This window comes from Taudactylus pleione, unplaced genomic scaffold (genome assembly GCF_031769625.1).
Source record: "Taudactylus pleione unplaced genomic scaffold, aTauple2 ptg000087l, whole genome shotgun sequence".
Classification (NCBI taxonomy): domain Eukaryota; kingdom Metazoa; phylum Chordata; class Amphibia; order Anura; family Myobatrachidae; genus Taudactylus; species Taudactylus pleione.
The window spans coordinates 7,422,571-7,435,411 of NW_028284489.1; the positions used below are offsets into that span (position 1 = coordinate 7,422,571).

The 12,841-nt window shown below is 44.6% G+C and overlaps 1 protein-coding gene across 3 annotated transcripts in view; it reads right to left on the bottom strand.

Annotated features, from left to right (window-relative positions):
* The window catches only part of HSH2D (hematopoietic SH2 domain containing), a 66,783-nt gene that overhangs the window by 38,220 nt on the left and 15,722 nt on the right, over nucleotides 1–12,841 (bottom strand). Inside the window, exon 1 of one of the 3 annotated variants that reach the window (XM_088469008.1) lies at nucleotides 11,186–11,220. The exons of the other annotated variants lie outside the window; for them this stretch is intronic. The gene's annotated coding sequence lies outside the window, so the exon portion shown is untranslated. Of the gene's footprint in view, nucleotides 1–11,185; nucleotides 11,221–12,841 lie in introns of those variants that run through there. 3 annotated transcript variants of the gene reach the window in all.

The window sequence follows — 12,841 nt, forward strand, 5'->3', positions numbered from 1 at the left end:
GCCCTTTTGTAGTTATTTTATATAGCAAGAACCACTATGGCATAGTAATATACAGCATTGTGGGCCTGATTCTCAGACACAGTGACAATGGTGTATGCAGTGGAGCGATGTTTTCATCTGGTCTGCACGGCACATACATCCTGATAGTGTGGTACAGAGTCGCAGCACTTAGATGCGCACATGAAGAAGTGTATTAGACATGTATTGGGATTTCCTGGGCAGTTACAGGTTTTTGGATAATCAGACACATATGTAGCGTTGTATGGGTGTGACACGGACATATTGCTGAAAGTGGTTGTGTATAGAGACGTTGAATTCCTCCCATTAGGGGCCATACTCAGACGGATAATCTGCACCTACCATAGGGCTGGTGCGACTGATAGTGACATCTAAAGATGCACATAGCATGATTGCAGTGACTGTAGACACTGACAGCGGGCATCTCAGTCCTTTCATGTTAGGTCGCACGGATGTACACCAGGGAAGCGGCATTAGCATATAGTCACAGATGAAACTGAAGCAAAAGACACAAGGAAAGCACCAACTGCTTCCAACTCAGAATCAGGCCCTATGAGGTAAGATACTGCCCCTCTCAGACCACGCCCATCATCAGACCACGCCCCAATTAGGACTACTTCCATAAATTTCCCGGGCTGGTTTTCCATCCCAATCCGCCCCTGAATGATGCTACTTAAAAAGTTATCAATTGATAACATTTATATATCTGAAAAGGTGACCTGACAAATCCTATATACAAATGGAAAAAGTTATATAAATAAAACAATACCATAATGAGTCAGATAGGTGTACATAATATATGTGGGGACTCCTATTTCTCAGCTGGTGGGCTGTAAAGATGAAATAATAGGGTATATCTTATGAGTCACTTGTAAACTGGGCTGTATATTTGTAGTTGAAGGTGCAATAGTTACCAGGTTGGGATCATGTTACCATGGCTGCTGTTTAGAGAATGAAGCACTTATAGGTAGTCAATCTACCATTTTATACACAATTGTAACTGAGTAGGAAACGCAGTCCTATCAAAGTAAATATCCTCAACAAGTTAACATAGGAGCCTCTGCCTCATAATTGGTGGCAGTGGGAGCTTTGCAAAGTATCATTCATGATCGCCGCAAGAATAAGGAATGATTTTTAGTAGTAAAGTAATAGTTATGGCCATTACTTTACTGCCATCCAAGACACCCAAGCATATGCAAAAAAGTGATAGCCAGGAGGGGAGGAACATAGAGGCTGCTCCAGTGATAATGCAGCTAAACTGACAGATGGGTCTCTGAAGTAAGCCTTATAGAAAGATAAAGTGGATAGATAAAGTACCAACCAATCAGCTCCTAACTATAATTTTTCAAACTCAGGGCTTGATTCATTAACGATCGCTATTGCGTTCGCAGCTCTGTAATCGCATACAGGTCTGCTGCAAAAATATTATAATGAATGCTATTGCACACTGCCAGCATAGAGACGCCCACTGCCTCCCACTACCGCTATCTCACCTCCGTAATACCTTGCAATCCTTCATATACATCGGTAACATTGAGTGCCATCGGCCACTCACACAGAATTACAGCAGCCCTGACCTTAAGTAGCACCCAGTGAGCACTCAAGCTACGTATGCAATCGCAATGGCTAATTTACGCACGCCCATGCAACGTCGTTCAAATGGACAGACACGCCTGTGTTTCTCCAACCACCCCCCTGTCACCACCCCAAAATGCTCACAGCTTTCCACTCACTCTGCAATTACTCTGTGTGGTCTTCTTGAACGCAGTGCAATTGCAGTGGTACCATTATCACATCATGATGGCGATTTCTTCACCAATAAAATGGCATTTGAATAAGCGATCTAGAGCACCACGACATGTCATCTTTGTCACATCTACTAGATGGGCTATAGGCAAATATCTATCATTTCTAGACATGTTTTCAGCAAGAAATTACTGCGCTCTATTACCTATGCTGGGACATGATATACTCACACATAAATATATATAAAGGATAAATTTATTAAAAAGAGCTGAATGTCAGCACAAACACCACATGAATATATAAAAAATAACACAGAAATGGAGTTGATCAGACTCATTTAAAGAAAAAAGAAAAGGAAATGAATATACAGTACGAAGGGCAGGGGTCAATAAAGCCAATTATGAATCACAATGGACAAAAAAGCAATAATAAATGTAGAAATGGTAACACAGTCTTGAATTAATTGTATCCAGATGATAAGTGTACTGAAATGTACCAATTATAGTATCGACGGAGATCCTAGCACAGAAGTGTAAATGAAACAATTCTCCTTTACATAATAATTTGGAGTGATAACAGTAGCCCGGTAAGATGGCAATGGTAGGTGGTAATAGTATCTTGGGTCTGTCACAAAACATGCATAATCACTTGCTATCACAGCTGCTGTAGTATAAGTCTCGTATCACAATCAGCACAATGAGATAAAGTCAGGAGTGAATCAATAACTCTCAGTGTTACACCTAAATCACCCGGTCTCTGTGTATTTGGTGCTTAGACAGAGGTCCCGTGTAGCAGGTCAGTAAACGGGGTATGTCAGGAGTGATTTGCTGTTTTCAGCTTTTGAACATTTGTCTCTCTGCGTTGTTGTTTCTGACATTGGGCCTGATTCAGCAAGTATCGCAACTGCAATTATGCACGCAATTGGCTGAATGTTCTGCGTATGCTGTCATTTTAACTGTCATTTTTCAAACACAGCCTGTGAGATGGCAGTTAGGAGCTGATTGGCTGGTACCTTAACTCTGTTCACTTTATTTCCATCCAAGGCTTAGTAAATAGACCCCCTAGCTTCTAGGAATGTACTAAAAAGTAATGAAAAAGGTTTTTTGTACAACTACAAATCTATATTGGACATTTAAAATACCACTATGTTTTATGGTAGCAAGAAACCAATACCCACTAATTACACAAGTAATTACACAATAAACAAACCTCTCTGTCTGTGGGCCTGATTCAGAGATAAATGCAACTGCAAATTGCACGCAGATCGAGTGATTGTTTGCCATTGCGCATTCATTGCAGTGTGTCCGCTGTGCGTTCACGCAGGCCCATTGCAGATTGATTGACAGGAAGTGCCCGTTTGGGGGTGGAGACAGGGAGTGGTTAGCGAAATGCAGGTGTGTCTGGCCGTTTGAACGCCGTTACGTGGGCGTGCATAAATTAGCCACTACAATTGCATACGCAGCTCTGCGTGGCAGAAGAGCTCCGTGGCCCGCGTGTGGTCAGATCTGCCGCAAGGGTAAAATGGCCGCAGATGTACTTCGATGGTACCGATGTTTAAGTAGGTACGCGTAGTCGCATGCACATGAAAAGGCAGTAGTGGGCGTCTTTATGCTCGGGTGATCTTTGCTAACATTAGCATATTTTTGCAACTGCGTTGCATACGGAGATGCAGTTGTGGTGCATTAGCGTCCGTCTCTGAATTAGGCCCTTTGTACATATGAAGTTGGTGTAAAATGCAATGCAAACGTGAACTGTAGACTGAACACATGCGGTACATGTCAAAGCATGCTTAGTTTTTGGTGGTCTGTACATTCTCCTGTGGGTACATGAGGCCACACAGTTTTCTTACACTCACCACCTTTGATCTTGATGCACAATAAAGGACAATATTGAACTCTGGGGTCTATTTACTAAGCAGTGTTAGGAGACAGAGTGAAAAGTGATAAGAAAGTGATAAGGTGCCAGCCAATCAGCTCCCAACTGTCATTTTTCAAGCACAGCCTGTGAGATGACAGTTGGGAACTGATTGGCTGGCACCTTATTATTTTCTTATCACTTTTCACTCTGTCTCCTAACACTGCTTAGTAAATAGATCCCTCTGTCACAAATAAGTTTTAAAAACGCAGATGTGAATGTCTAATCGCTGTAACTGTTACTATTTTTGTAATGATATGTTCATTCAGTTGTGTGATCTAATTATTCCATTGTCATCACTTTGGTTACAATGCTTTTTTTTAAACTTCCCTCTGTTTAATGAAATGCGTCTGTGCAGGTTCTCTGCCCATGAGCTGAGGCGGATGAGGGTGAGTCATTCTGTACTTACAGATCCACCTCTACAAACAAGCATTGGTATGTGTACAGCACATGGTGAGATGGGAACATTTCGTAAGATAATAAAAGCAGAACCTTGTGTCTCTTCAAATGTTACTTGTATGACTGTATAAATGACTTGTTCACAACTTCCATGAGCTAATCTGTAATTGCATTTATATTCTCTTATATACTAAGGGGGAGATATATCAAATCTTGGAGAGTGATAAAGTAGAGAAGTTGGCCAAAGCAACCAATCACCTTCCGTCATTTAACTAGCACAGTCTTTGAAATGACTACTCCACTTTATTTCTCTTGAAGTTTGATACATCTGCTCTTTGGGGCCTATTTATCAAAGAATATTTGTGGCATATCCCCCAAAAACACCCATTTTTGGGGATACTCATAAATATCAAGTAAAACTTCTATGTATGAAGGAAGGAAAATAGAGGGACCGCAGATATCTGCTGTGGTTCTTTTATTTTCCAACTGCAGCTGATGCATAGGGGTTGCCCAGCTGTCAGACTTACCAAGCTCTGGAATGTGATGCCTGTGGGCTATACATTGCAAAATTTATCATGAGAGGGGTCCTCTGGAACTCTCCCCAGCAATGGCCACAGCACATGCGTGATCAGCGGACTGTGCAAGTTCAGTAGCACGCCAGGGTCCCCAATAACTAGTAACACACAGCACGGATGGGCTCTCTTCGGAGAGTGGTTTTTGATAAATTTGGGTGAGAAATAATTTCTTATTGCTGATAACTGATAAATATGTCCCTATGTCTGGTTTCAGAAATTTTCCATCTAGCTTCTGCTCATTAATATTATTAATATTCTACAGTAGTACAAGGCTTTGTGCTTCGTGGCTTTTCATAACAACCTGAATTTGTATGTTATTTCATGTATTTAAGCCTACCAATATGTGTATTTATACAGTATGTACACAATGTACACACCGGGGCTAATGCAGCTGGATGTTGCTCCTGAACTGCATGTGGGTCCTGCGCACGCACAGATTCCCAATCATCAGGAATCTGTGTTCAGCATTGCACTTGCGTGCAATGCTGAATCAGTGCCAATTTTCCCTGGCAACACCACACCTGTACTCTGCCTCCAGCAGCATTGTGGATGATGACGTTACTACCCTGTTTGTCAGAGGAGCTTAGGCGGGAGGAGACTCAGGAGAGAAAACGCTGCTTAAGATCTACTATAAGAGTGCACCAAACATAATAGTATGGTTATTCACTTTTTCTTGGTAAATGTACTAAACATATTCTGGAGGGAGAAGAGGGGTAGAAGGAGGAGGGGGGCTCGGAAGGGTGTGGCGAACTCAGCACATTATAAAATAGACTGGGAGGGGACTGAGCTGTGGAGCACAACAGGGAACAAACAGGGTGTTGTGGTGAGATGCACATGCACAATAGAGAATAGACAGACAGGGTAGTCATCAGAAATTGTGGGGCCCGGTACTGACAAAATAGGCAACCCCCCTGGGGGGATGGGGCAGAGGTGGGTACTGACTGTGGAAAATGTGGGTGGAGCTACATCGGGTGTGGAGCATCAATTGGTGCATAAACTAGTTTAATTATTCTCAATGCTTGTGCCGTGGGGGTGTTATTTTAAACATGTAAATCCATCATATAATATATGAAACTATACAAATACAGACATATAGGAGAGAAAACTGCTGTAGATACACACACATTATATATAAATAAAATAAGCGAGAATGTCTTTCTCTCTATTTGCCCTTCATAACCCAGTCCAACATTGCGTGCGCCTGTCCTATATCAGAGGACATTCTGTATGTTGTGAAGTGATAATTACATCTGCACATATGTCTGAGTTGCACTGTGCATACATCCCAATGATGTTCATGCAGAGTCGCAGAACAGATTCATTCAGAGAAGTGTAATATAAATTTGTCGGTTGTTGCTGAGTGGTTACAGGAGACTGGCTAATCAAACACTAATATAGCATAGTACAGGTCTGTTAGTGGAGTGTTGCTGAATCACTCACATTGGAGGCCATACTCAGATGGATGAAATGCACCTAGCATAGCGCATATGCACCACACCCCCTGCTCTTACTGTTGCATCTGCTCTTCCCGTTCTTCCCTCACCACTCCTCTGTTCCGATATACCCCCACTCCTCTCCATTCCCACTCCATATTTTATATACACACATATATATACACACGTGCATACATACAGTGCTATTTTTGTACAAAAATAGGTTCAGGAACCATTGGGGGAGAAGAGGAGGGTGGGGCTGTGGTCAACGTTGATGGTGCATTGTGCCATATTACAAAAATGTCTTTAAATGGAGGGCTACAATACACATAGTTTGCCTCCCAGTAATTAGGTACGGTTCTTATATGCCAGAGTCCCCCTTATATGCCAGCCCATAGTACACCCTTATGCATTAGCCCAGAGTCCCCTCTCCTTATGTACCAGCCCAGTCCCCACCATTATGTACCAGCCGAAAGTCCCCTCCCATTATGTGCCACTCTAGAGTCCCCTTTCATTATGTGCCAGCCCAGAGTCCCCCCCTTATGTGCCAGCCTAGAGTCCCCCCCTTATGTGCCAGCCCAGAGTCCCCCCCTTATGTGCCAGCCCAGAGTTCCCCACTTATGTGCCAGCCCAGAGTCCCCCACCCATTATGTGCCAGCCCAGAGTACTCCCCTTATGTGCTAACCTTGAGTCCCTCATCCCCCCTTATATGCCAGATTAGAGTCTTCCTTGTGTTACCTATCCTGATCTGTGTCCGAAGCCTGCCCAACTGCTGCCGCAGCTGACGACTCGCTTAGTCCTTACGTGCTTATATATGATGATGCAGCTGTACAGGGCATCATTCACCTTGTCTTGCAGCCACAAGAGCAGCTGTGGCATAGTGAATATGCTGACGGCCGTAAGCCAATCACAGCTCGCGGACCAGCAGCCGCTCCTGATTGCCGTGTCCACCATGGCTGTGCTGCCGCTGTCTCTCTCCACTGAATTGCTGCTGGTATGTGATTTCAACCAGGTCACGGCTGCGCCAATCCGCTCACAGACACTGCTGCCAGTGCCGCTGACAGGCAGGTTCCGGTGTCGTGTAATACAAAGTCCATGCTCCCTGTGTTATATATGACCTCTAGGACTTTTAAGGAATGCATGGCCTTACACAGGTCACAGACATAGATCAGCCAGTAGCTAAGCACTTTAAATCAAAAGGTCACCAACTTTCCACCCTCCGTTATAAAATCATAGATCACATTCCGGAAATGCGGAAAGGAGGCAACCAGGTGGCCGCTTTGTCCAAACTAGAAGCTCAATGGATTCTCAGATTGAACACTGTCCAGCCCTTTGGGCTCAATGATTGCTTGGAATACCTTTCTCTGATGCCTCATTTGTTACAATTATTTTAGGAGTTAGTGTGTATCTCCATATGGACACAGTGTAACTAAATAGAGGGCAATGTTGCATCGTTTCTATATTTCCACCTCTATGTATATGCATTATCCAGTGCTGCTTTTCTACTTTTGTTATAATACTTTTTGTAGTACTTCGAGATGTTTCTCTGTAATTAATGTAGGTGTTTATTCTATATATGTTTTATACTGGTGTCCAATAGTGGTTACTAATAGGTCCTTTTAATGTAGTATTGTTACACTTTGGTTTTATATTGAATGTATGTGTTTTTCATTATTGCAGTGCAGTCAAACCTATTTCCGCAGGAGCGTCTCTGGTTATCATATCAACCTCCGGAGGTGAGCAGGACGATTCACAGCGCGACCTGCACCCTCCGGTTACGTGAACGCGGCACAGAGGCAATCTTGCACTTAGAACACGGCATGTGGGGTATATAGGTAAGTGCACTGATGTTTATTTGTTTGTTATGTATGCCTGACGACGGGGCTGAGAGAGCCTTTAAACGTTGAAGTAAATCATATTCTTTTTGCAAAACCCTGGAGTGATGCTCTGTGCCCAGTGGCTAAGCCAGGGGGGTGCGTGTTGGGCACCTTGCCCTGGGTGCCATCTGACAGGCCCAGCAGAGTGGGATGCCGCCGGCCTGGGCAATGTCCAAGTGTTGATCTCAGTGCTGGAAGTCCAGAGGGATGTGTCCCCCAGTTCCCGGACTTGCCCCCATTTCAATTTGGCGCCAGCCACGACCCAATTATGGCTTGCGGACCATCAGCCAATAGAAAGAGGCTCCAACCATGCCGTCTGATGTCAGATGCCACTGGTCAGAAAAATCAGTTCAGCGGCGGAGGATGCAGACGTTGTGGGTAGATCTCCGGCTCCCATGGAAGAGACCAGAAGATGCCGGGCCAGTAGCAGAAGAATGTGGCTGAGGACCAGACAGGTAGGCTACCTTAATATCTTCCTCGACCACCAGGTTGTCGGGCACTAGGCCCATGGGGTAATTAGGCCTGTGGCACTGATGAGGGGGTGCCGTTTATTCCTTTGCCATGGGCGCTAAACCCCCTAGTTATGCCCCTGGTAGTGCCCCATATAACATTATTCCACATAATAATAGCACCCCTTACACATTATGCCACACAGTAATGCTCCTTATAACATGCCACACAGTAATGCCCCTTACACATTATGCCACCCCCAGCAACTCACCTCCCTGTGTCGCTCCAGCAGCCTCTCGCCTCCCCCTGTGTGCCATCAGCAGCCAGCAGGTGTGGATTGGTGCCGGGTCATCAGCTAATTACAGCTGGTGTACCGGCAGAAATCGCTGGCTGTCTCTGGTCACGAGCCAATTGGAACTCGCGGACCGGCAGCCAATCACTAGTCGTCACTGCTGAGTTGGCTGCTGGTTGGTGAGCTCTGATTGCCTCGCGACCAACAGCGCTATCTCTCCATGTCTGCCTGCTGGTGTGCCAGCTGTAATCAGGGTCATGTCTTCAACCCGGGCAACGCCGGGTATCCCAGCTAGCATATAGAATGAGAAAATCCAGATTCACATAAAATACATTGGAAAATCTGCATCCACATAAAATACATTGAAATAGCTGGATCCACATAAAATACACTTAAAAAGCCAGATGCACATAAAATACACTGAAGAAGCCAGATTCATATAAAATACACTGAAAAAGCCAGGATCAAATAAAATACACTGAAAAATCCAGATCCAGTTAAAAAGCCAGAAGGAAGAGGAATTGAGGGACAAGGAGAGCTGGACCTAATGGGGGCACAGGGATGGCTAGACATGGTGGGGGGTGGCACAGGGCAGGAAAGGGTGGACATGAGGGAAAACAGCAGGGAAGGCTGGACTGGAGGTGGAGCACAGGACAGGGAGGGCTGGACCTTAATGCAGGAAAGGCACAAGGCAGGACGGGGTGGGGCACAGGGCAGGGATGGCTGGCTGGACTATAGAGGGGGACACATGGCAGGGAAGGCTGGCTGTACTAGGGGGGATGGGGCACAGGGAAGGATGGCTTGACAGGGGCACACGGCAGGATTCTATGTACCTGGTTTCTTCAGCTAGCACAGCCACTGGCAGCTAGCCAGGCATGGAGAAATAGCACAGGTGGCACCTTGAATTTGTCGCCAGCTGCAAGCCAATCACAGCTTGTGGACCATCAGCCAATCAGGAGCAACCTCTGTGGCTGCGCCTGATTGGCTCGCAACTGGTGCACCATTTGAAACACCACCAGCGCTGTTTCTTTCGGGCTGCTGGAGCAAATCCGCACCGCTGCCACCCAGCACCCTTCTCTCTCCCGGTCTGGGACTCCAGTTCTGGCAGTCCCCCCTGATAGCATCACAATAGAGTATATATATGAGGGGAAGAAGCATTGTAAAGAACAAATAGATGGGGAAGCACAATACAGGACATATAGGGAGGCATGCATACATACATACATACATACATACAGAGGGACCAATACTATAAAGACGTGGAAAGAGGAGATAAAACAAATATAAAATGAAAAGACCCTACACAGAATATATATTATGACTGCAACAGGGGATAATTATGTACATGGGTGATTGGACACTATGAAGTAAATTCAATTTAATGGCTTATATTGAGTTGAATGTAAGTCCCACATTGCGTGTATAGAAGTAAATGCATAGATTTGCCCGCATGCATATCATACCATGTAGCATCTCTGTGGCTGGTCTTCCCTTAGCAGGGGCCAACGCAGGATTTCTAAAGGGGGTTTTCCAAATGCTTGATTTTAGAGCAAGTGCGGCCAGTCCATGAAGACTGGCACTTAACCAGCTATAATATACATCATGCCAAGGTATTAAATAATTCTGAAACATACAGGACCAGCGATCACAGTATGCCATTATATGTGGAAGTAGGGCCATCCTGTCTGAGCTGAATGTTTTTATTCCAGATGTGGGCCCCATTCCAGAGCATTTGAGCAAGTCCGGGAGTCTGGGGGAGCAGCGAAAGAACCTTGCACTGCCCTGGACATATACAGTATGTGCACATTGGTCTCCTTATGCACTGGATAGTGTATTATTATACAGTATTGAAATTTGACCCTATAGATGGTCTATATCAGTGCACCTCTAACAGTGCATTTTTTCCAGATCATCTAGTTGGTGCATAAGTGTATTTATTACTGGCTTACATTTTTTAAAAGATCAACAAGTGGTGCTAATTATTTCATTTGTGACTTTGAGGGGATCTTAAAACATGCAGCTTTTAGAATTATATGCTATTTCTATTGTGGTCATCGTGGTGTGGGCTGGGGAGGAGGGTTTCCAGGCATCCGGAAACCCTTGCTGTGTTTGCCTATGCTTAGCCCTATGCTTGATTCATCATTATGCACTTGCACCAAATCTATTTCTGTTGCAATTGATGCATCTGCAAACAGTTAAAATTATGCATACGCACAACTCTGCATTGCATGCATTTCTGGCAACATGCCTTTTATGAACTTTGCCTGTGTGAAAATGCCCCATTACAATCCAGTTATCCCCTTTCAGCCACAAGTGGAGATTTGCCCGAGTTGCATATGACTATACACTGGAGCATACGCAGTGAGAAAACACACAGGATAGGCTCCACAAATGGACTTCAGTTCAACTCTTCATCAGCCCCTTAAGCTGGATACGCACTAGATGACCTGTGAAACGACATATCGTGCGGTCTGTACACACCACCTAATTTGGTGAATGACCACGTGATATGTCGTTCTCCCGCTGCTTCCAAATGAATGGGGTCGTCAGTCACAACTTCAGATTAAGCAGCATGTACGGCAGATCAGAAGATGCGATGGACGACCTCGCTGGACACTGCATGATTTCAGCGATTTGTCGTTCCAATCTGTCAGAAAACGACAAATCGTTTAAAACATTGTCTAGTATGTACTGAGCTTTAGTTATCAGCTTGGTTCCATTGTACCAGGAAGCAAGCTATTTGTTTCAACAATGTTCAATTCAAATGTGAACTAACGAAAATGACTGACTGAAATTAATTATCAGAGGGTAACTAGGGTGGTGCGACATGTGTTATATCCCCCAGGTACTTATGTATCTAGGTGTGTCACAGTGTGCGTATGCACGGCAGTTATGTTTCTTTTTACCTGACAGCCGAGCTCGGGTTCCGTGCACCGCAGGGCAGGGGCACTGCTCGGGGCTGTCAATTTTCTGTTTATAATCATTCTCACTGCTTCCTTTTCTTTTATCCCCGGCATCTCCTGATCTCCCCTATCACCTCCTTGGCCAACCCCCTTCCTTCTGACCACCTCCCCAAGCACCTTCAGTCACATGCTCTTTTATTTAACACACACATTTCAAAATACTGTCATACCCGGGACTCAGACCTATGACGTCTCAAATGGCAGTCGGTTGTTACCAGCACACCTTGAGCACCTTTGCCAGTGAGTTCAGCTGCCCGGTGCAAGGTACATACAGTATAGGAATCTCCCCGCCACTGATATTTGCTGCATATACACTATAAGCAGCACTCTTTCTGTACCTTCAGTCGGTGATCTTCACCAGCACTTTCCTACATCTAGAGCTGGTGAGTTACACTGCATAATTATTGTATCATCACTGCAGCCATTGGATTTACACTATTTAGCAGTGAGACCCGGATAACAGTGGTACAACTTTAGAAATGGAGGGGTGCGCCAATGCTCTTTCTGGATCAGGGCACCAAAAAGTCTAGTTACGGCTCTGTTAATTATGAATTATTAAAAAAAAATGTAATCTTAATGGGAATGTTATTCACATTTGTTTTTTTAGTTTCTAAAATACTTCTGTTTTCATGTACCTGTTTCCAACATTGTTCTGCATTGCAGAACAATCTAGGCAAACCTAGCCAATTGTTAAGGAGTGCCTAAAATACTGAACAAGTGACATATGACTCATCCAGTGTTTTTAATACCCCCAGGGCACCCCAACGTTGTACGCCAGCCAGTGACATGAAGGAGGACTAGAATGGGCTGCGTACATGTGAAGCTGCTGCACCTCCATTTCAGTGTTAAAATGAGAGTGGGGTACTTGGCTATAATGTCACAGTCAAGAGCCAGACTGCTAGTCTGTGGAGCAGAGGATGCCACCCTTGCCTCCAGCTTTCTAAGGTGAGAAGCATCCAGGGCATATTACCTGAAGGAATGGAGGCACCACTTCCAAGTAGGGGGATGTGTAAGGTGCAGGAAACATACAGTATATTTATTGTTATATTAACACTACACTTGTACACTTGTATAGCATCAGTATAACTAACTGCAGTTTTTGAAACTTTAGTATATGGTAAAACCATGAACATAGTGGTATGGTAAATAATTGGCTTCTACTGGGGCTGTTACA